The following is a 23,514-nucleotide window of genomic DNA, read 5'->3' as shown; positions in this document are numbered from 1 at the left end:
GCATCCGATTTCACTGTCATCCATGAAAAATACATCGATCTAAACCTCTTTCGATAAAATCCATCAAGAACCGTGGATGTAGCATTACACACTATTTTTGGGATAAATCGGATACAGCTACCATGCCACTAAATTTTTTAAACCGCTGTTTTCGCAAAAAGGCGAATGATGTGCCAGTTTCTTCATTGAAAGGGAACCAATCTGCAGAAAACGCGATTAATATTTTTTAAGCACATTTTCGGTTTTTGCTTTTGCTGTTTTCGCCGTTCTAGTGAATGGATATTTACGATCTATGATTTATATGATCCGAACCGTCAAAAAACTAAAATATCTCAACCAAAAAGATACTGTAAATACTGTACCCAAAAAAAGGGTTTTTCGAACAAATATCGCACTAAATGTTGGCCTTTGGCAGTAGATGCTGTCTGGGCTACATAGTCAATATACATACATATCAAATTATGCGTAATCGCGAGTACTTTGCTACTATTTTATGTTTACTGAAATACCCGAATGTGATACATTAGAAGTGTAATCTTCATTTTGTATTCTTCTACTTTTACTTTGGACATACATATATCTGTAATTTTATTCAGTAGTCAGAGTAGTCATTCTTTTCACGTGCTTAAGGATGGAAATATTGTTGAGGTAGTTGACAAGATTTAGTGTCTGGGCGTATATATTGATTACAGGCTTGATTTCAGATCACACATTGACACGTTTTTTCCCAAGGTAATTTCCATTTTGCGTAAATTGAATTGTACTACTTATTACCTTCCTTTCTTTGTAAGACGGCAGCTTGCATATTCGTTGTTGTTTATAAATGTGTAAACTTTTGCTCGCCACTGTCGATTGGAGTTAGCGGTGACTGCGGCAAAAATTTGAAAATATGTAAAACATAACAAGTGTAAACAATGTAAATAATTCATCAACACTAATACGCAGTCACCGGTAAATTCCAACCGATTGGAAGTAAATAAACATAAAGTGGATTTGTAAACCGGCTAGCTAAGCTGATGCAAATTATTGCATCGTTCAGTTCCTTTTATAACCGCGACTGCGCCAGTTCAAGTTTCTCAAAGTTGAATTTGCTAACTAACCAAAAGCTGTAAATAAAGCACCACATTGCATTTAAAACGAAAAACAACAAATCTTGTTACTACCGAAAGGCAAACAAAGGTAAGCCGCGAAACATTTGATCCTTCAGTGCCGGATAAAAGTGCAGTTTTTTAAATAAATAAAAACAAAAAATACAGAAGAAACTGTGAGTGGACGAAAAAGTGGCAAAATATACATATGTATATACATACATACAAAAAGTGTGGTTAAATTACAAAAAACATACATGAAACAGTGAGTAACAAACAAAAAAAATCCATATTATTTACAAGTGAGACAAAACAAGTAAAAAAGCGTTAAGTTCGGCCGGGCCGAACTTTTCATACCCTCCACCATAAAATATTCTGAACTAAAATGGAATAATTAGTTTTCATTCCTGTCCCCAACTTTAAGTGGGTACGTTAAAATGTCAGATAATGTTCATAAAATGCTTCATTAGGGAGGCCCTTTTTTATGGTGCCTATATCTAACTATGTATATTGACAATTTTTGGTGGGCGTGAAATTGGGAGGTACCGTTATATAGGGGTTATAATAAAACATGGACCTATGTTGACAGTTTTTGATGGGAGCCTTTAATGTCAAATAACTAATAATTCGGTTAAAAATTGTAGCTAGAATCCTCAAAATACCGAAAATCGGTACATAACGTGGGAACTTCAAATGTCATTAACAGCTAGTTCGGAGGTATGTGGGCTATACGAAAATAGGAACTTAAATTAACATTTTTCGTTGCAGAATTTTTGTTGGCTTTTAAATTTCAAATTAAAGAAAGTTCGTCCAAAAAATAGAGCTAAGGTACGGATAATCGGGAGGTTTGTTTTGTAGCTATACAAAAACATGGACCTACGTTCGGTTAAACATTTTAAGTAAAATCCTCAAAGTACCGAAAATCGGGAAGTATCGTTATATTGGGGCTATGTTGAAAATTGTTGATGCAGATGTGTGGTGACCACTACAACCTTCAAATGTCAAATTACTGTTAAAAATTGTAGCCAAAATTGCCAAATTACTGAAAATTGGGGGTACCGTTACATGGGAGCTATATCCGAACATGGACCTATGTTGACAATTTTTGATGGAGAGGTGTTGTAACCACTAAGAACTTCAAATGTCAAATTACTGCTAGTTCGGTTTTATATTGTAGGTAAAATCATCAAATTACTGAAAATCGGAAGGTACCGTTATGTGGGGGGCTTTCTTGACAATTTTTGGTGGAGACACGTGGTGACCACTAAGAATTTCAAATGTCAAATGTTCAAATTACAGATAATTCGGTTAAAACTTGTAGGTAAAATTCTCAAAATACCTGAAATCGGGCGGTAACGTTATATGGGGGCTATTCCAAAACATGGCCCTATGTCCACTAGTTATAAATGTTTATTGACATTTAAGAACCCTAAATGTCAATTGATAGCTAAATCGGTCTGAAAATGTAGATAAAAACGTCAAAATGCCGTAAATCGGGGGTACCGTTATATGGGGGCTATACGAAAACGTGGACCTAGGTCCACAACTTTTGTTATATAAGTTTAGTTACACTTAAGAACCCTAAATGTCAAATTATAGCTATATCGGTCTGAAAATGTAGCTAAAAACGTAAAAATACCGTAAATCGGGGGGTACCGTTATATGGGGGCTATACCAAAACGTGGACCTATGTCCACAACTTTTGTTATATAAGTTTATTGACATTTAAGAACCCTAACTGTCAAATTATAGCTACATCGGTCTGAAAATGCAGCTAAAAACGTAAAAATACCGTAAATCGGGGGCTACCGTTATATGGGGGCTATACCAAAACGTGTACCTATGTCCACAAATTTAGTTATATAAGTTTACTGACACTTAAGAACCCTAAATGTCAAATTATAACTAAATCGGTCTGAAAATGTAGCTACAAACGTCAAAATACCGCAAATCGGGGGGTACCGTTATATGGGGGCTATACCAAAACGTGGACCTATGTCCACAAGTTTTGTTAAATAAGTTTAATGACACTTAAGAACCCCAAATGTCAAAATATAGCTAAGTCGGTCTGAAAATGTAGCTAAAACCCTTAAAATACCGTAAATCGGGGGGTATCGTTATATGGGGGCTATACCAAAACGTGGACCTATGTCCACAACTTCTAATATATAAGTTTATTAACACTTAAGAACCCTAAATGTCAAATTATAGCTATATCGGTGTGATAATGTAGCTAAAAACGTCAAAATACCGTATATCGGGGGGTACCGTTATATGGGGGCTATACCAAAACGTGGACCTATGTCCACAACTTTTGTTATATAAGTTTATTGATACTTAAGAACCCTAAATGTCAAATTATAGCTAAATCGGTCTAAAAATGTAGCTAAAAACGTCAAAATACCGCAAATCGGGGGTACCGTTATATGGGGGCTATACCAAAACGTGGACCTATGTCCACAAGTTTTGTTATATATGTTTATTGACACTTAAGAATCCTAAATGTCAAATTATAGCCAAATCGGTCTGAAAATGTAGCTAAAAACGTCAAAATACCGTAAATCGGGGGGTACCGTTATATGGGGGCTATACCAAAACGTGGACCGATATAGCCCATCATCGAACTTGACCTGCCTGCAAACAAAAGACGCATTTTCCCAAAATTTCAGCGTCCTATCTCCATTTTTGTGGATGCTAGAGTGATTACCACAGACGGACGGACGGACGGACGTGCTCAGATCGACTTAGAATTTTACCCTGGTCAAGAATATATATACTTTATAGGGTCGCAAATGAGTATTTCAATGCGTTACAAACGGAAAAACAAACTTAATATACCCTCCATACTATGGTGGAGGGTATAAAAAAGCATTTACAAAAAAACAAAAAAGCCGTTAGTACATACAAGTACATACATATAAAAAAAGTACAAGATCGGCATAGAAAAAGAGGAAAAAAGATAAAATAGCGGTTCCCTTCAGTGAACAAAAAATTGAACCCTTATAACACAAAAGGGAACGAAGAAAATAACTACGTTTACAAAAGAAAAGGGAACAAAGATAATTACACTGAAACACAAAAGTGAAGAAATACACTGCGGCACAAAATTTTTCATACAAAAATTAAAAATTATAAAAATAAAATTATTAACAAAAAATATCGAACAAAAACAGTGGTACAAACAGTAAAACAGTGCACAGTGGTACAAACGACAAAATTAGAACAGTAAGACACAGTGGAAAAAATACACAAATACAACATTATAAAAAATACAAAATTTAACATACATAAAGTGAACCTACACAAATATACAAAAAATTACGTTGCACAGTGGTACATACACACAGTGGTACAAGTCTCAAAAATATATAAAAAAAATTAAAATCACAAAATTTAATACAAAAAGTGAATGTATATAAACATGCAGGCAAAACAGAAGTTACACAGTGATAAAAAAAGAAAAAATTGCACAGGGGTACGAATCAAACAAAATCGAAAAACCGCAACAAATACAAAAAGACATTTTTAAACGAAAAACTACACCAAACAACACTAAAACATCACCAACACCAAGGAACGACCCAAATTCAACGTCAAAGTGAGTACTTGTGGAAGTTTTTTTACCAAAAGCATATTTGGAGCAGGCAAATCGTTAATATTTGCCCTGAGCCATATATGACACACCTTTGACCCTCGTTTTGGAACCTGCTTATTGCCCCACAGACATTTTTTTCGCGCAATTTTTGGGAAATCTAACCTAAAATTGGCAAAAATTGGATTTGGGAGCCATTTCGTCGGACGGACAGACTTGGAAATTAGTGGAAACGACATATTTTTTGCTGAACGTGGAGTTCAGCTAAATACATAGACGCCGTATTTTTTGAATATATAAAATCTTTTATTAAAATGAATATAATCGAGCTTGAGGTCAATGTTTGTGTTTTTCTTTATTTCATATTTCTTCCAATATTTCGAAATTCATTGAATTTCATCTTCAGGGGGATCTACAACATAAATTATTAAAATAAAAGTTAATTTCTATATCACAGCATTGTTTTTAATTACTAGTAGAACATAAAACACGTAAAAATTGACGATAGCTTACTTGTAAATAATTATAATAATAACTTAAAAAACTAGCGTAGTGTGTCTACATCTGTCAAGTGTTATTATTGCACTGATAATTATCTACTTCTTGCATGATCTCTTCTCCGTATTAAATGTCTGTAGAAGTAAGCTGTGTTGTCTGTATCAGTTTTGCTGTTCATTCGTTTTGTTGTTGGCAGGCTATTAATGTGGAGCAGAGTGAGGCAGAGAACATTTTTGGGTCTCTCTTGTGCTCTCAATGAGCGTAAATTTGTTGTTGTTCACAACGTGTTAGCATCAACACAGGCTGTGAGCGATAACAAATTTACGCTCACTTAGAGCACATTGGCTCTCTTGTGAGTCACAATGCCTTCCCCTGATGTGGAGCATCTCTATGGTCAATCTCTTATTGTAGTTATGCTCTCTTTGTAGCACTCTCACCTCATCGATATTGGGTGTATGGTTGTTGTGCTTACAGCCAGGTCAAGCAATTAGGCGCCCGTGTGCGCTCATTTAACGTTGCTCTCTCCACACACACAATTCAACCCATTGAAAAAGCATGCACTCACACAATGACGCCCCGTAAAGTATGCAATAGAAATGTATGGTGCCTGACCCTGGCTTACAGTGGTCAGCTAAAGCAGTCTTTTGTATTGTATTAATATTTCGTAATTTTATATCCGATTTGTGTGCAGACATTCGCGTTTTTAATTTATTCTTGGTTGTGCTAACATATAATTTTCCGCAGCTTTCTTCATTATTACCACCACATTCAATCTCGTATATGACATTATGTTGATCCATTTTTGGAATTTTGCATTTTACATGGCTGAAGATAGATTTTGTTGTGTTGTACGAACTATGTGCGATTGTATATTTTGTTTTGTCATAAATATCCGATTTTTCTAATCTTTCTGATATATTCGGTAAATAAATCACAGATTTATAAATCTTGCTTGTTTCAGTTTTCGTCGATTCCAAATTTGAAGGTTTGTATTCATTTATTAGAGATTTCGTTATGTGTAAAGGGAAGTTATTTTTTGTTAAAATGTCTTTGATTTTGAGTTTGTTTTCATAGTGAAATTGTTCGTCGCTAATATTAAGTACTCTGTTTATAAAGTTTTTCGCCGTGTTGATTATTGTGCGTTTTGTATGCTTTGAATAGTAATTTATCAATTTTCCTGAGGCAGTGGGTTTCTGATACCAGTTTATGTATATTTGATTATCTGGATTTCTTATCACCAGCGTGTCCAAGTATGGGATTTTTCCATTTCTTTCTTCTTCCACTGTGAATTTTATGTTTTTATTAAAACTATTTAATGTTGTTAAAGTATCTTGTATTGCGTCCTTCTTTATTATTAAAAACAAATCGAACAAAAAAAAAAAAACACATAAAATCTTTACATACAAATAACTGTGGAAAGTCGGCGTCCCTAGAAAAATACATAACCGCCATATTTTTTGTGTAGAAGTTTAGAAAAATACATAACCGCTATTTTTTTTGTGTGGAAGTTTAGAAAAGTACATAAACGCAATATTTTTACATACACAAAATTCGTCATATACAAATAACTTGGGAAAGTTGGCGTCACTACGAATTCATAAACCGCATACATAATTAGTACATAGTACATACAAATATTGGAAAACATAACGCCATATTTCAAAACAATACATAGCGCATTAAATAGCAAGGTCTGGTGGACAGACAAATGCTTGTGCAATAAATCTTAACCTAGAATATTGTACGAAAATATGGAAGAGGACAGAAACTCAAGCAGCTAAAATTAAAGCAAACTTTTGTGGATTTTTCTTTGATACTTTTGGCGGACAGACATATCATTAGTTACTAACATTTAGCCTAAAAATATTTTTTAATTTTTTTTTTTGGCAAAAATTTTTGGAAAAGAAAAAATTAATTACGTCCGGTGGACAGACACAGCGATTACATAACCATACTTAACCTACAAACTTCTATTTGGAATTTTTTTGAAAATATGTTTTGTCTGTTGGAAAGATACAGAGATTATTACACAACAACACATAACCTGAAATCATTTTTGGAAATTTTTGGATAAAAAACGTCTGGTGCACAGGCATACACAAATACATAACCTAGAAACGATATAAATTTCATGCGAAATATAATAAGCGTCCGTTGGACAGACGGCTCAGCAACCCAGCATACAAATACGTCGATAATTTTAAAAAAGTATTTTTTGCCAAAGTAGTTAGTCTAACCCTTTACTATATTATTTCATGCTTTTATAAACTTCTATAACTTTTCAGCAACTTTCTGTGACCCAAAATATTTCTGTGATTTATTGCAGAAATATTTTGCTGGTAAAAATTTGTTTTTTAAATAACCACTTTGTGGTAAACTATACTTTTTTCTTGAATTTTGCGTATTTTTTAATAATTTGGAGACCTGTTGGTATTCTAAGTTGCATTTTTGACCCAAAATACCGTAGTCTACCGCAATTTTATTGCCTTGTTGAACAAACTTTTAACGTTTACTTAGAATATTTGCCGATTTAGACAAATATTCAGACTCTACTCTAAATAAAACATATTTTTTGGAAAAAATATATCGAAAAGCCATAAAATCCTCCTGGTAAAGGACACTCAACAAGAGATTTTATGCAATTTTGGAATTTTCGGTTTTACAAATCGTTGGTATTCGTCGTTTGGATATTTGCGGCAACCCAGCAAACATTTTCGACGTTGGACTAAAGCTCGTTTGGTGGACGGATGAAGCAGCTAATCACTTTCCTGGATCTTTTTTCAATTTCGCTGAAATTTTTGATTTGGATTTGGACTTTTATTGGTTTTATTGGTTTTTTATTCGTTTGTTTTTCGCGTGATTGATTTTTTCTTCGTTTATAATTGGATCAAGTTTCACTCGTTTGACTTTTCGCTCACCCAAAACGTTTTAAAAACGTATTTTGCGAAAAATTTAAGATTTTCTCCAGACTTTGGATTGAGAAACTATATAACAGTTTAGCGGTGACCAGAACTAAGAAGATATTTTCTATTTTCTTCAAATATTTTCAAGATTTTTGCGTAGTTTTGGAAAAGTGACCCTCTAGTTCGTTGTCAGCTATTTTAAAGAGAAAACTTTCTTACTTTTGAGAATCAAAACGTTAAGAAAAGTTCAAGTCTTGAACAAATTAAGACGCGTACAAAAAGGCGTTAAGTGCCATTAATATACAATTGCAAAGCGTTCGTGATAAACGGATGTTGGAACAAACAAAAAGAGAATCGTTAGTGACCCAACAAGGAACGGAAAAGGAGTTTACTGGTGTATCTCGCTTACAACCATGCTATACAGAGACTTTTAAAGGAGGATATCGGGAATGGCCCACATTTAGAGATTTATTTACTGCGATTTACATTAAAGGATCAAAACTAAGCAACGTAGAAAAGTTATTTCACTTGAAGCAGAAGACCGCTGGGGAAGCAAAGGAAATTATTTGTCACGTACCACTAACCAATGATGGATTTGAGCTTGCATGGAAAAATCTTACTGATCGCTACGAGAATAAACGGATGCATGTAAATGAGTAAATAATGACACTTTTTAATCTGCCTGGAGTTTCTGCTGACTCAAGTCACTCAATACAAAAACTACAAAGAACTGTCAATGGCTGCATACAAACTTTGGAATTATTTGAAGTCGATGTTAAGGGATGGGATCCCCTTCTAATATACATTTGTGCTTCAAAATTGCCGAGAAAATTTTTGGAGGAATTCGAGAACTCACTCAACAATTGCAAAATTCTACCGAAATGGGAACAATTTGACAATTTCCTAACCAAAAAGTTCAAAACGATGGAATCTGTTGGACATATAAAACCATCAACTTCAAAATTCAGTCAGCAGAAACAACCTACTTACAACAAACCTAGATTTTTAAACACATTTCAAGCAAATGTTAGAAGGAATACAAATAATTCTTGAGGAAGACCCAATTCAAGTCAGAATTTACAACAGAATAGAACCCAAAATAGTACACAAATTGCCCAAACCTGCCAAGTTTGCAGATCTAAACATTTTATACGAGATTGTACGGAATTTCAAAAGAAGAGCTTAAACGATAGAATTCATATCGTGAAGACCTCTCATTTATGCTACAACTGCTTGTCATCTAACCATGGTGTAAAGGATTGTAAGAGTCGTTTTGGATGTCGAACCTGCACGATGAGACATCACACTTTGTTACATAACGGAACGGAAACCCAATCTACAAATACATACCTAGCTCGAGTGGAGACACAACCTAGAAACAGTGCCGGCGCTCATACACCACAAATACAATCCACACAAAACCTAGAACCAGCTACAGTTACAACTTTGACCCTTCAGGAAAAGCAAATTAGTCAGCAACAATCTGGAGGTACACTACTCTTTACTGCCATGGTACAAATAGAAACCAGAGGACAACTTTACGAAGCCAGAGCACTCTTTGATTCTGGATCACAATCCACATTTATTTCGGAAAAACTTAAAAATTTGCTGAAATTACCAACAAAGAGCAATTTAGTTCATGTCACTGGATTAAGTCAATTTGTGTCGTAGACTTCAACGAAATCTTGCCTGTTCACATTGAGATCCAAGTTCTACCCTAGCTTTAAACTGGATGTTTGGGCTCCAGTTTTGAAGACTCTACCATCAAATCTACCACCACAAAACTTAGATAAATCACAACTTCGAGATATAACATCATTGGAGCTAGCTGACCCAAAATTTTACATCAGTCAACCTATTGATTTACTTATCGGTATGGACATAGGACCTTTGATATTTACACTTGGAATTCCCATGAAAACTTTTGGATCAATTTTAACTCAAAGAACTAAATTTGGATGGATTGTTGGAGGACCCATTCCTGGAAATGCTATCCAACGAAAACAAATTGCTTTGCTGAATACAACTTCAATTGAGAAAATACTTACACGTTTTTGGGAGGTTGAAGAGACCCCTAAAAAAATTTTACGGTCAGAAGAAGACCAATTTTGCGAAACGAATTTCATTGATACAACAATACGAAACAAGGATGGAAGATATGTTGTGACTCTACCATTTAAAAAATGCTAGGAATTGGGAAATTCCCGCAGCGTTGCCTTAGCACAATTCTATGGAATGGAACGGAAACTTATGAGAACACCAGATATTAAGGAACAATACGATAAATCGATACTCGAGTACCTCGAACTTGGCCATATACGGAAAATAAACCCAAATGAAATTAACAATATGCCAAATTATTACCTGCCACATCACGCAGTGATAAAACCTGATCGTATTACAACGAAACTTAGCGTCGTATTCAAAGCTTCGTGCCCATCATCAAATAAAACAAGTCTCAAGTCTAGACATATTATTTCCTGGACCCATACCACAACAGGACTTAGTACTTCAAATTTTGAAATAGAGATTTTTCAAATACGCTTCTCACGCCGACATCATTAAGATGTATCGGCAGATACTTTTGGACCCAAAGCAAACAAAATACCAAAGGATTTTATTCAGAAAATCACCAGCAGACCCTGTAGATGATTTCGAGTTGTTAACCGTAACTTTTGGAGTAAACTGCGCGCCATTTTTAGCATTGAGGACACTCATTAAGTTAGCAGAGAATATTAAAGACCTGCATCCGAAAACAGCAGATATAATATTAAACAACCTACACGTTGATGATGTATTGGCTGGTGGTCACGCATTAGAACAAGCGATCACGACCAGAAAGGAATTAGTCTCAGCTTTGGACTCTGCCGGTTTTACCCTCATGAAATGGGCCTCAAATGATCATAATGTTATTAAAGATATTCCGGAGGAAAAGTTACTGCCACTGAATTGGTTGGATATTTCTGAGGATGCTTCCACAAAAACAATGGGTATTCGATGGAATATTTCTGGAGACTTCTTCTCTTTTACGCCACCACAAATGGAAAATCAAGACAAATATACAAAACGAGAAGTTTTATCAACAATAGCGAAATTGTTTGACCCTTGTGGATGGCTGGCGCCAGTGGTAGTAGTAGCGAAGCTTATTATGCAGCAAATCTGGCTGGATAAAATCGAATGGGATGACCCACTGAAGCCAGTGGCTCATATGAACTGGAAAAACTTCGTCTCAAATAGCCAAAAGATTGTAAATCTCAAGGTTTCAAGATGGATACAATTCACATTAGATTGCTCTGTAGAAATTCATGGCTTTTGTGACGCTTCGGAAAGCGCATATGGAGCAGCGATTTACGTCCGAATCGAACATACGGATCATAGTACCCACACCTTCTTGTTAGCCGCCAAGACCCGAGTAGCTCCGATTAAGAAGCTTTCTATTCCTCGACTTGAACTCTGCGGTGCGGTTCTGCTGTCCAAACTGGCAGTTTCCATAACGAACAATTTACAAATATCCCACTTTTCGACCCAATTTTGGACAGATTCCACAATTGTTTTGACTTGATTGAAAAAGCCTCCTTGTCATTGGAGCACATTCGTGGGAAATAGATTATCGGAGATTTCTGATAATGCCTTACGTTTCTGGAAAAACACCGGATCAAACCGACAACAACTTAGAATATCATCAACGGAGCTTTCAGCAGCCGAAATTCAAGAAGGAAAACGAGGAAGCATAATACAGACTCAAAGGTTCTTCTATTTGAATGAGTACGAATCATTGGAGAAAAAGACTCGGATTTCATCAACAAGTTCGCTTTTGACCTTAAATCCATTTTTAGAATCGAAAGGAATATTGAGAGCCAATGGAAGATTGGTGCAATCTACAGCACTTACATATAACGAACGCCATCCAATAATTCTGCCGCACGGAGCAATCTTTAGTCAGTTATTGATCGACATTGTTCATAAACTCACGTTACATGGTGGAAATCAGTTGATGACACGAATAATAAGATCAGAATTCTGGATATTTGCATTAAAATCGTTGGTCAAAAAGTCTCTTCGGAATTGTAAAACATGCATAATACATAAAAAAAGGACACAGGGACAAATAATGGTCTCTCTTCCGCCTGAACGTACGTTTTTGTCTAGACCTTTCACGAAGACCGGTGTCGCTTTCGCAGGACCTTTTAACATTAAAAGTTGTTCTAGAAGAGATTGCTTTTTCACAAAAGGTTATGTGGGCCTTTTTATTTGTTTTGCTACAAAGGCAATACATTTAGAGCCTACAAGCGACCTTTCGACACACGCATTTCTCGCTGCTTGTTCAAGATTCGATAGCCGGCGAGGGTGCCCTTCTTGCATTTATTCTGATAACGGAACAAATTTTGTTGGCGCAGTTGATTTGATAAAAAGAGATAGAATTGCGCTCATGAAAAGCTTACAAACAACTACGGTTGAAAGCAATTTTTACTAAAATCTTAACTGGAAGTTCATCCCACCTGGTGCGCCACGCATGGACGGCTTGTGGGAAGCCGGCGTTAAGTCTTTTAAGCTACATTTAAAGAGTTATGTGGGCCTTTTTATTTGTTTTGCTACAAATGCAATACATTTAGAGCCTACAAGCGACCTTTCGACACACGCATTTCTCGCTGCTTGTTCAAGATTCGATAGCCGGCGAGGGTGCCCTTCTTGCATTTATTCTGATAACGGAACAAATTTTGTTGGCGCAGTTGATTTGATAAAAAGAGATAGAATTGCGCTCATGAAAAGCTTACAAACAACTACGGTTGAAAGCAATTTTTACTAAAATCTTAACTGGAAGTTCATCCCACCTGGTGCGCCACGCATGGACGGCTTGTGGGAAGCCGGCGTTAAGTCTTTTAAGCTACATTTAAAGAAAAGTTTACCTAAAATGAATTTTAATGGCCCCGCCTTTGCATGGGACTTAGTCTTTGTGCCCACAGCCATGGTCAGGGTGACAGCAGAGGGCATGGATGGGTTCTCTATAGTGAGGGTACTTATCAGCCAGGCAGCGACGATGTCGCGAATATCTTACTCAGTTTTCCGTCTGTCTCAATTCACGTATAGAGGGCAGCGTTTCACCACTTTTACGATTGCGCCCCGCAGATCAAGTTCCACATGGTTTTTAAGAGTCAATGCGATGGTGATGGACGATTTGCCAAGGCGCCTGTACTCAGATCCCATCCTGGAAGATCCCACAAGGTTTTTAACAAATGATGTCTTGGCTGATACGGACCCCAGGGCCACGCACCTGTGGAAATAGAGTTGGGCGCGGACACCTCTACGGCGATTCGGAAAAGTGGATGTACGGCTGCGGGCATCGGGGATGTGATGGCGTACAATACTCAACTAGGATACGTATTTGCTGGTCCTATCAAGAATATGCCTCGCGAATAAGAAAGTATATACTTATATGGTAGTTTACACTTGTCACTCGGGGGCCCAGAAATGTTTATAAATGTGTAAACTTTTGCTCGCCACTGTCGATTGGAGTTAGCGGTGACTGCGGCAAAAATTAGAAAATATGTAAAACATAACAAGTGTAAACAATGTAAATAATTCACCAACACTAATACGCAGTCACCGGTAAATTCCAACCGATTGGAAGTAAATAAACATAAAGTGGATTTGTAAACCGGTTAGCTAAGCTGATGCAAATTATTGCATCGTTCAGTTCCTTTTATAACCGCGACCGCGCCGGTTCAAGTTTTTCAAAGTTTCCCCCCCTAGTGACAAGTGAACATAGTGAACATTAACAAACATCTAAAATCTTTACAGAACATTGAACATACAAAAAAGCTAACATTTAAATTAAATTGAATGTACACAGAAAATTACATTGAATTTATAAACATAAAGAAACAACACAAAATACCACAAAGTACAAAATAAATTAAAGTAGAAAACACGAAAATATTGTTAAAACTTAAAACCTAAATTTTCCTAAGTAAAATCTACTTACAAACTACAATTGTGCTACTTAAAATCTACTTACACGTTAAAGTGATAAAACTTACAAGCTAAAAACTAATTTAAACACACACACACAAATACTTACCTTAACTTACTTGAAATTTGCTAGTTGAATTTGCCTTAAACTTACCTTAAACCTAAATTTATTTGCCTAAAAATTGCTATAAAATTTGCCTACTTAAATCTATGAAGTAAATTAAATTTGCTACTTAGTCTAAATTGTAAACAAAACAATATGCTGAATTAATCAAACGAACAACAACAAGTCTTCTTAATACGAAAGGCATACAAAAGGTAAGCTAAAAACAGTTGTTAATGTCAACTATCACCTATGGTATAGAGGTATTCTCTGGCGCTATTCAGTCGTGCCTCGACAGAATTCTTATATTAATTAATTTGGTAGTTTGATTTGGATATCGTTTAAATTATAGAGATCATGTCTCCAGTTATACTTTGCAGTTTTTGGGACTTCCGTTTCAGTCGTACATAGATGTTCGGGTTATGTCATGCTTTTATAAAATTATTAAAAACGGTACACCGGAATTACTCTGTTCAAAGTTCATTTTCTCACGATTCTTACGCAATCCACAAATCTTACTCCCTCGCTTTTGGTCCGGTATATATGATCGATCATTCCTTGTTAGAGTAGCAAGGTTTTGGAATCATCTGCCACTTAACTTGCGAAGTTTTGCATATTCACCCAATACTAGAGTTGGGCAATCTAGTTCCCGGAGCGGATCGATCTTTCTAGTTCCTTTTCGCAAGAGGAACTAGTTCCTTAAAGTAGTTCCAAATAGTTCCGAGATCGATATAGTTCAACGAATCTTTCTCTTTCATCGTTCTTTTCATTCCAAATAGTTCCGAAACCGCAATAGTTTAACGAATTTTTCTCTTTCGTCGCTCTTTTTGTTTTTTTTCGTTCCAAATAGTTCCTTGCTTGGTGGATGAATTGACATAGAAATAAATAAATTGCAGCGTACAAACAGCAACAACGAAAGATCGACGTAGGCGTTAAATTGAAGGAACGAGAAAAACGAAAGGAACTTTATAAACGCAAGAGCTGGATATAGTTCCAATAGTTCCTTGTCCGGAATAGTTCCTTGGAACTAGTTCGTTCCGGAACTACACAACTCTACCCTTTAAATGTATTAAACGTAATTATATCATGTGCTTAAATGCGTAGCCCGGTGCCTGTAGTACGTGCATTATTATTAACATGGGATTTTAATTCATAACCTTTTATTCTTTTTTGGCTGGGGAGCCGTTTTCCAACTATGGTCATATTTCGTGGTACACTGCAATATTTCGCGAATTATAACAGTTCAAACCTTGGCTTCATCAATGATATTTTTTTTGACGTTTCGTCATATTTTATATGGTCGCAAATGTATACGAATATTTCAATGCGTTACAAACGGATAAACAAATTTCATATACCCTCCATACTATGGTGAAGGGTATAAAAAGAAGTATGCTACATAGTTATTAAAGAGTGTATGAAATTTGATACCTTTGTTAATCCTACCATTTCAGCGAGTGACGTAGCGTCTTTTATCCTTTTTTAAGACAATTTTCTAAAAGCTATCCCATTTTGGCTTGGAGTAAGTGTATGTATTTCTATTTTTCGTGATTTTAAAAAGCACTATCCATGTTCGCAGAGACCTAACAGTAAAATCAAAACAATCTATGATGTTAAATTGCCCCAATCACCAACCTTAAACATCAATCGCTACTGATAAGAATTCAAAATCTCTTATACAAGTGTTAATACCAACGTTCTCAACAAAATCTTCCCCTAAAGCAATTTTGTTTAGTTGAATTTCTACACTCCGAGAATAATGTCGTTGTCGTTGCCGTTTCGCTTTCTTAGCTAATCAAATATCAGAACAGTCGGAGTACTGGATTCAAAACAGCTAGTTTGCATTTTTGTAATAATATCAATATTTAACTTTGCATTACAAGAAACAATTTTGCCTATGTTTGCAAAAGTGTTGAATAAAAATAACTGCCCCACATTAATCGACGATAATCAGAAACAGAAGAATGTCGAAAGTGTTCAACGTCTAAATTGTGCGTGATATTAATAATATTTCTCAAGTACTTGTCACACAACAAGAAAGAAACAAAAATTCCCAAGTACGTATGAAATCATTAATCTCTGTATTACCCCTCGACTCAAGACTTGCACGATCTAATCGACGACATTTAAATACAATCCCGTAGCGTGTTTATTCTTATCGTCCAGACAATGCTTGTTTTCAACCAACAGATAGCTTAGAGAGATGACAAAGCTCTAATCTTAAGTAGGTACGTTGAATTGTAAAGATTGGAAACATTGTATCAACAATAAAGTGACGGAGCATGTTTGTTCGCTTCGCATAGAAATTACTATCTGATATTTGTTTGGGGAAGTGCAAAGATAATCTGAGATTTGTCGTGTAATTTGAAAATAAATGTCACAATTAGTGGTAATAAAAGAAATCAGTGTCTTGACATTGGCCAGCGAAAAAGATAAGATTCCTAATAATGTAATCAATGAAATATGAAGAGAAAAATCTATCCTTTTATAAATCGTGAACACAGCATAAAACATAACAATGAAATCTAGTTACGCATCATTTCGATTAAATGTCAAAATGTAACACTATTTTTGTTAACGACGATTATTTTGTTTTATTTGCAGGAGGATATATTACTTTAGTTATTCCATTTAGAACTTTTCAAAATGATCATATTGCACCGGATTATGTATAAACTACACCACATAGATAAATAAAATAAAATGTTATGTTCACAGAAATAAAGGTAAAATACAGTCGAACTTCTCTAAAACGTAGAGGGTTGGGACCGACGAATTACTACGTTATAGAGAAACTAAGGTAAAATGACAAACCTGTAATTTTTAAGCAATGAAAATAAACTATGCGCAGTAGTCATTGGAAATTTAAGTATTTTGAATCAATTTTTATTCTAAGAGCGTTGATAAACGAGTTCTTTTTTTTTTGTGAAATCTAATAAAAAACAAATTAAAATGAATAACGTTTTTCAAAAATTCGTTATAAAGATATTATTTTGTGCGGTAATTTCCACTTGTGCATTAAAAAATGTCGTTATTATGAAGAATTCGCTATAGGGAAGTTCGCTATAGAGAGTTTAAAATAGGTGAAAATGTGTGGGAAAAAGTTGTGTTTTAAATTTTTATTCGTTATAGAGAAAAATTCGTTATAGAGAAGTTCGACTGTATTACATTTAGTGTATTCAATCACTCCAAAATTACACTGAAAGAAAAATGTTTCATTGATTTTGAACCAACGCACAGTGTCCAATTTTCCGAAAACCCTGGCCAAAAATTATCAATTTAAACTAAATAGCGCCAAATATTGTTTATAGGATCCCACTGTGTGTAGTTATGAAAAAATATATAGGTTTCTTGTTAAATTAGTGGGTATAAATGCAGGTCAAAGTGACCCTATTTGGAATTTTTTGTTTTTTTTCAATATTTAAGTTGTTTATAAAACTATGATAATATCCAAAATAAACAACGGATTTTAAATATTTTTTTTGTAATTTTAATAAAATGTATGTGAAACTCATTTAAGATGTTCAGTGTCGCCAATGAAGTGTGCATTCTTTAATAATTTATGTACGTACTTGCAAATTTTTCAAGGTCAATTTTAACAATTAATTATGAAAATAGTTGTGAGTAAAATTGAGTTGGGCTGTGTACCTTATTATTTCATAAAAAGGGAAGGATTCTGCACATATTTGCACTTTCCTGGCGTTTAGGTAAACTTTAGAGTTTTGATGTATTCTAGAACCAACAGTAAAATTTTATGGAGAACAAATTTCTAGAATATTTTGGTCCGATCCGACCACATTTTATAGGAGATTTTAAAGATTTGTGGAAAAAGGGACCAAAAAGAACCCTTTTTTACTCACACAAGGGTCAATTTTTTATATTCCTCGCATTCTTGTCAGTAAAGTTGCCAAGGACACCATATACTTAAAGAGCAAGGATTCCAAGTAATCTTAACTCAACTATTTCCAAAACTGTAGAAATGGTAGAAGCTTGCACCCCTTATTTGAGTTTCTAGGTTTTTTCTTCTAAAAAGATGAAGTACGACCTTAACCGTAAAATGTGTTTTTAATTTTGCGTATTTCTGGAGTTTAGGTAAAATATAGCGTTCATGTGTGTTCTAGGACCTATAATAAAAATTGATGGCGAACAAATTTGTGGAACATTTTGATCTGATACGATCACATTTTAGAGGAGAAGGGATCAAAAAAGCCCCCTTTAATGAACGTCTGATGGTTAAAAAATATGAAAACTGAAACCAGCGACCCGAAAAACATAAGAACCCAAGGTTAGGTCAAAATCCATTCAGTTTTAGAGTTTTGGCCAGGGTTTTCGTAAAATTGGAGAAGTTACAATTCTATTATTGCTATGAAACTTTCATATTAATACTATGAAACAATAATGAAAGTTATTTTATGAAAATTGTTCATTAATACAATGAAGTCAATGACAAATTTCATTGATACAATGTCATTTTCTTTCAGTGTAGTGTTGGTCAATCGGATCGGAACGTTCCTTTTCTCAAAAGTTTCTAAATCTCGTTCCTTCGTTCTATAAACTTCCTGTGTTCATGTGTCAACGGAGACACCATTTAGCTGATAATTTCGTTCTTTCGGTCACCTCTCTTTGTAGTGTACAATCAACCTCTACAGTTCTGCGCAAATATAAGAAATTTAAAAATTCCCTTCATAAAATGATTATTTCACAATGAAATCATAGAAATACGAGGACTGCACCGAAAACTATCGGGTCAAACAATGAAAACGCTAATACTTACAATCAAGAATAGTTTTATTGTTTTCTTAAGTATTCTCCAGTATGTTTCATACACTTTTTCATGCGCTCAAATCAATTGTTCAAGCACTTTTTCCACTCCGATTGAGACACTTTCAAAACATGGTTTTTGAATGCTTCAACAGCATCTTCCGGCGACGAAAATCGTTGATTACGTCTTTTTGTTCTTGATATACTGGAATCAAATGAAGTCATTGGATCACCAGTCGTAGCTGTACGTCGGATGACCCATCAATTCCCCGTTTTTTCCGGTCAAATAGGCGCTGGTTTGAATCGATGCGTGAGAGCTCGCATTGTCATAACCATTCTGCGTCTTCTCTTGTCCGTTTTTCGAATTTCTAATTGTAGTGTACCACTCAGAACCGTGCTCAATATCTCAAGCCTTATAGTCGCCACAAGGCCAGCTTAGCCGAAGTAACGGGTGTCCATTTGCTTTGAAGTGCTTCTTACGTGAAAAACTTTTGTAGGATCTGGCTCGCTTTTTGGACGACCTCCACGACCTTCGGTTTTTGGGGAGTGTCGGCCACGATTGAATTCATTAAACCAGTTTTTCATTGTGCTATGGTATGGCCCTTTTTCGACATACAAAGATATAATTTGATCGATGCACCCTTGCTGGGATTATCCACGTCCAAAAATTGTGTGAAAAATGATCAGAGGAAAATGTTCACAAGCTTTTCCAGTATTTGGCAAAGTGATTTTTTCAAGTCACTGTAAACAACACAACACATGGTCGTATGCATGTCACAATTACCCAGGTAGTGGTATCGTAAAATTTTGAATATGTTATGTCAAAATTTTCTTTATGTTGTTTGGGGAAATTACAACAAAAATATTTTTTTTTATAAAGGGATTTGACTTTTCATATTCGAACAGCTGGTGTGATACCACTACCTGGGTAATTTTGCCGTGGTCGTGTGATAAAATGTCCTGAATACATTTAGGCTAAAAACTGTCAGACTTCCAAAAAAAATTCAAATGGCGCCTGGCAAAATGCGGTGTTGCCTAGTTTTCGTGCAGCCTTCTTATATAAAAATATAAATAAAACAAAAATTTTATAATAAATGTTATAATAAATATATGTATGTAAATGGAACTAGAAAAACAACTGAAATCACTTTTCATATTTACGAAATTTCAAAATGCAATTTTTATAACCTCCATAAAATGAAGGGTATTACAAAATATTCATTCCGTTTGTAAGACATCGAAGCATTTTTTTATAATTTGCGAATTGTATTTGTATATTATACAAATTAAATGCAACAACAACAAATATTGGCCTTAATAGTTAATTTACGTAGAAGCTGTGGCTATATTTATACCCTACACCAATATGTGGGAGGGTATTATAAGTTGATTTTTGGCCAAAAAGTTTGCAACGAATCGAAATAATGGTCGTAGACCCATACTTACATATATATACCAAAACAAGTGGGCAAAGGCTATAGTTGCATAAGCTTTTCACCCGTAAACATTTCTTTTAGGGAGATACTAAAGTTTTCACCTAACTATCTGGTATTTATACTAAATGACTTAAGGCGAACTGAACCAAAATAATAATTAATATTTAATTTTATATTTTAAAAATAATACTGTGGACGTCTACTTAGTACTGAGCTTTGCGCTCTTTTTGATTAGTATTTTACATGTCTTTAATACACCAAATAGAAGCAGAGGTATTTGTCATTAAAGTATAAACTTAAGAATATTAAAATTGTAATAGTTTAGCGCTTTTTGCAATAACTCTGATATTTTACCATAAATGCTACATTTTGTATTAATTTAAAGCTCAGATGGTTTAGTTTCATTATCAAGCTCTCTCCTTGGAATATGTCCAACAGAAGCAGAAATGTCTGACATGTAAATAAAATTCAGTGCAATTCAAATAAAACAAGTAAAACAGTATCAGTCAGCTTTGCCGACAGAGATATACCCTCAGCCTATATGAATTGAAAGTTTCATCTACGGACAGATCGAATGTATTTAGGATCTTTGCAGAATTTTGTGGCCCTTTTTGGACATTTGAACTTGCCGACAGTAATTTGGATTAGGATTAAAGTTCAAAATTTTTGCGGACGAGATACTTAAAGGATTGGACCGACATAGTCCATTACGGAGTGTATCTTATTTTGCGAGTCATATCTTTTCGATAGATATCGCACCCACTACTCAGTGGAAGCATGGACTTGTCCACGGAAAACATAATATGACTGTAGACATGACCACAACGAACAGCGCCGGCATACTTTTCAAAAGGATCTTTAAACAGAGCCTAAACTGTACTTAAACACAAATTTTAACTTTTTGAGAGACAAAATATTAGGGGATCCAAAGTTTGGACCAAATTGGTAGCCCCGTTCAGGAGTTATTGTACATACCATTTTAGTGACATTTTTTTAAATATTGGGGGGAAGTACCGAAAGTTGTGGACCGGTATTACTCATCATCGAACTGAAACTAATAAAATATGACGAAGGCTACATTCTGGACCAAATTAATTGATCGGTTCGAGAATTTAGTGCTCTCCAGTGACCACATATGGTGCCATAGGGGCTTTTAACACCTTTCAGGCTGTTTTCTCAAGAAGTATAGACTTGCCCCTGAAAAATCAAAATGATTCGAGAGAAGATCATGAAGTGATCTTATTCGAAATTTTGTATGGGAGGTACCCAAAGGAGTGGATAAATATAGCCCATATTCAAACCTGATCTATATATGGTAGATATATTAGGATGTGTAACGTATGGACCAATTCGGCCACTCCCTTCACGAGTTCCCATACGAATAATTTTTCCGAACATTTTTGAACTTTTGTGGGGGAGGTACCTGAAGTAGTGGACCGATATGGCTTATCTTCGAACTTAAACTATGTTTGGACAAAATAATACTAAGGCCAAATTTTGGACCGAATCGGCAGATCCATTCGAAAGTTATATTGAGCTCCAACCACCTCACACGGTGTCATAGGGTTATTTTGCAACGTTGGGGCTATTTTCTCAGGAAGTGTGGACTTGCCCCTGATGAAACTTGTACCGTTGTATAGGGGGCAGTGAATACAAGTTGCTAAAACAAAAATCAAAGCGATTCGAGAGATGGCCCTAAACTAAACTTTTCCGAAATTTTGTGTGGGAGGTACCCGAAGGAGTGGACCAATTGAGTCTATATTGAAAAATTATCTAAGTCTGGTACACATTTTACAATGGACAAAGTATGGACCAAATCGGTTACTCCCTTCAAGAGTTATCGTGCGCACAAATTTTCCGACCATTTTCGAACTTTTGTGGGGGAGGTACCGGAAGGAGTGGACCGATATAGCTCATCTTCGAACTTAAACTAAGTTTGGGAAAAATATTACGAAAGCCAAAATTTGAACCGAATCGGTTCATCCGTTCGAGAGTTATCGTGCGCTCCAGCCAGCCAGACAGACACACAGACAGACGGACGGACATTGCTCAATCGACTCCAAATTGTCTGAAACATATTTGGTCCAAACATACTTGGGGTCTAAAACCATTATTTCGATGAGGCACATTTTGCCCGTATGAAAGTGTATATACCCTCGTTAGCATAAATGCTGAGGGTATAAAAACAATGGGCATGTGGGATGTGCGCCAACCTATTTTGCATCATAGTATAGGTGAATGTCACCTTCCTCATCCCTTGACGGGCTTTCCTTTAGGAATACGTCTACTAAAAGCGGATATATTCACATAAGAATAAAACTTTGAATATTATCCGACCATCACCAAGCTCAATGTGCTTCTTCCTCTCTTGAAGCCCTATTAATCACCAAAATTTAGTGACGATTCTATCAAAATTGCGACCTGTAGCATGATTATAAAAAATGGAAAAATGGTATACATTACCGACTGTTGTGATATCTCCTTTGCAACAATGTAAAGGAAATCTTGTCTTCTTCCATTGACGGGCTTTGCTTTTGGCATACGCCTACTCGTACTACTAGAAGCGGAGATATTCGCGTATGAATAAAACTTTGAATGTTCTCCATATAAGTTGTTTGCCCATTTCGACCCTGAACATTATCCGACCATCACCAAAATCAGTAGACTTCTTTCTCTAGGGACCCCCATTAACCCTCAAAATCCGATCAAACTTGCGACCTGTAGCGTGATTAAAAAAATGGAAAAATGGGATGTATTACGGACTATTGCGACATCTCCGTTATTTGGCCACCTACGACAACCTACTTTGCATCATTCTAAATATGGGATTTTCTACTTTCATAGTCAGGCTTTGCTTTTGAAAGCTCACCAACCGAAGCTGTGATATTCGTCATTATAATTAAAACGCAAAAATGAAAAGTTGGGTTTTATTTGGAACTGTTGTGATATCTTCGTTGTTTGACCACCTACGAGAACATACTTTACATCGTTAGAAAAGCAATATTTTCTACTTTCATTATATATGTATACCCCTTACAGACCCTGCGATATTTTCGTTGGAAAACACTTTGGCTTTTTCTACAAATAAGTTTTTTGCCCATTCCGACCTCTAAATTGGGAACATATCTTCATTGTTGAAACGCATCCAACCAAAGCTGAGATA

At 35.4% G+C, this 23,514-nt stretch overlaps 1 protein-coding gene across 3 annotated transcripts in view; it reads left to right on the top strand.

The window, feature by feature from the left end:
• Positions 1 to 12,276: 12,276 nt before the first annotated feature.
• LOC141402658 (lysosomal proton-coupled steroid conjugate and bile acid symporter SLC46A3) overlaps positions 12,277 to 23,514 on the top strand; it is a 77,164-nt gene continuing 65,926 nt past the window's right edge. Inside the window, exon 1 of one of the 3 annotated variants that reach the window (XM_073984368.1) lies at positions 12,277 to 14,369. The gene's annotated coding sequence lies outside the window, so the exon portion shown is untranslated. Of the gene's footprint in view, positions 14,370 to 15,911; positions 16,212 to 16,263; positions 16,383 to 23,514 lie in introns of those variants that run through there. The other 2 variants (XM_073984366.1, XM_073984370.1) reach the window with 2 other exon arrangements.

Source organism: Musca autumnalis, unplaced genomic scaffold (assembly GCF_047663935.1).
Source record: "Musca autumnalis isolate F117 unplaced genomic scaffold, ASM4766393v1 scaffold_4, whole genome shotgun sequence".
NCBI classification, from domain to species: Eukaryota; Metazoa; Arthropoda; class Insecta; order Diptera; family Muscidae; genus Musca; species Musca autumnalis.
The sequence above is the reverse complement of the archived record's forward strand: the minus strand, read 5'-3'. Positions and strand labels throughout refer to the sequence as shown.